We start from the raw sequence: 1,453 nt of genomic DNA, 5'->3' as shown, positions 1-1,453 counted from the left end.
GGTTGTGACATACAGACGAGGCAGTGGAATTTAGAATCTGGAATGGGGGTGGGTACTGGTCTTTACAGTTAACACAACAGGGTGGCCACACCGTATGTGGTTCAAGTTTCCTTTGGCCGGTGAGGCAAGCTGAGTCAGTTAAATGCCATACTGTTCACATAAAATGCTACATAGCCAAGGTGAGTGATAATAATTGAAAATGATTTTTTGAGTTGGAAATGGTGAGAGGAGATGTGGCTGGTGGAGTCTGTCGGCATCTGCCCTTGGGTTTGAAGAGTGGGCAAGTGTGGTGCATGCATATCGTTGAGGGTCTCGGTGTGGTGGGGTTGATGGTGTTAATGTTTGGGAAACTGGAAAGTCAAGAGGCTCATGTGAAGCCTTGATCTCATAAGAACCTGTGCCCTGTGCTCAGGTTGGCATGCCGCCTTTAATCTCAGCACTCAGGCAGGCAGCTCTCTGAGGCTACCCTGGTCTACATAGTGAGTTCAGGTCAGCCAGGGCTACACAGTGATATATGGTCTCAAAAACAATTAAGTTAAAGATAAACCAAGCCCTGACCTCTGGCAGAGCATTGGTGCGCTGCAGTGGTTTCTTATATCCAGGCTGCCCATGTGTGGACAGTAAATGAGTGTCCACATATAGTATCTTATTTCCTTTCTGCTCTCTGTTTAAGTCCTCCCCTGTCTCTCTCTCTTCTCTCCTTCCCTCCCTCTCTTCTTTCCTTTTCATCTAAATCCCTTTCTAACTGCCATGTTTTCACTAGCTCCAAAAGCCCACATGCTTTTGGATCCAAAAACAGTCAAGTGGCCTGGTTTCAAGCGTTTTCCCCGGGCTATGCTTTGTCCTTTTCTATGCCTTGTTCACTGTCAGCATTAAGCTTTGAGCTGGAACATGGTGTCCACCTTTTCCTTCCCCACCTGCTTCACCCTTTCCACTCCTCCACAGTCGTTCGGGCTCCCCACCTGACCTCCCATGTTACAGATGCTCTGAGAGAGCAGGACATGTGGCTTCTTGTTTTCTGGCCACAGATAATCTATACTGTTAAGTTTTTCTCTAGCTCTATGGATGGTGTTCTGACTTTCCAGGAAACGGTGGCTATAAGCATCATGTGGCTGGTTTGCTTTCACTTAAGGTTTCTAAAGCTGAGCTGCTCAATTATTTTTAGTTGCTGCCTACTAGTTCCTCAACAGAGACAAAAAGCACAGGTCAGCATTCAGACGGGATAAGAAGGAGCCAGCCAGGGCATCTTTTAGGTTGATTTAACAATTGTTATCTTACACTGCTGCCTTTGAAACGTCCCCTTGAGCATCACTTTGAGAAGTGACATCACTTCTCATGGGCAGAAATTCTTGATTGATCCTCTCAGGAAATCCATCTCAGTGGGGGCCTGGTGACACTGCAGTGGATCTCCCTGCAGGGCTCAGGAATTTTAGAAGTGTTGGCATCCCAGGGT

At 47.0% G+C, this 1,453-nt stretch overlaps 1 protein-coding gene across 3 annotated transcripts in view; it reads left to right on the top strand.

Moving 5' to 3' along the window:
- Nucleotides 1-53: 53 nt before the first annotated feature.
- The window catches only part of LOC311587768 (uncharacterized protein C3orf20 homolog), a 72,074-nt gene continuing 70,674 nt past the window's right edge, over nt 54-1,453 (top strand). The window contains exon 1 of one of the 3 annotated variants that reach the window (XM_084764946.1): nt 54-179. The gene's annotated coding sequence lies outside the window, so the exon portion shown is untranslated. The remainder of the gene's footprint in view (nt 180-1,453) is intronic. The other 2 variants (XM_084764943.1, XM_084764945.1) reach the window with 2 other exon arrangements.

This window comes from Acomys minous (assembly GCF_964271855.1).
Source record: "Acomys minous genome assembly, chromosome: 17".
NCBI lineage: Eukaryota > Metazoa > Chordata > Mammalia > Rodentia > Muridae > Acomys > Acomys minous.
Note: the sequence above shows the minus strand (reverse complement) of the source record. Positions and strands in the feature narration are given on the sequence as shown.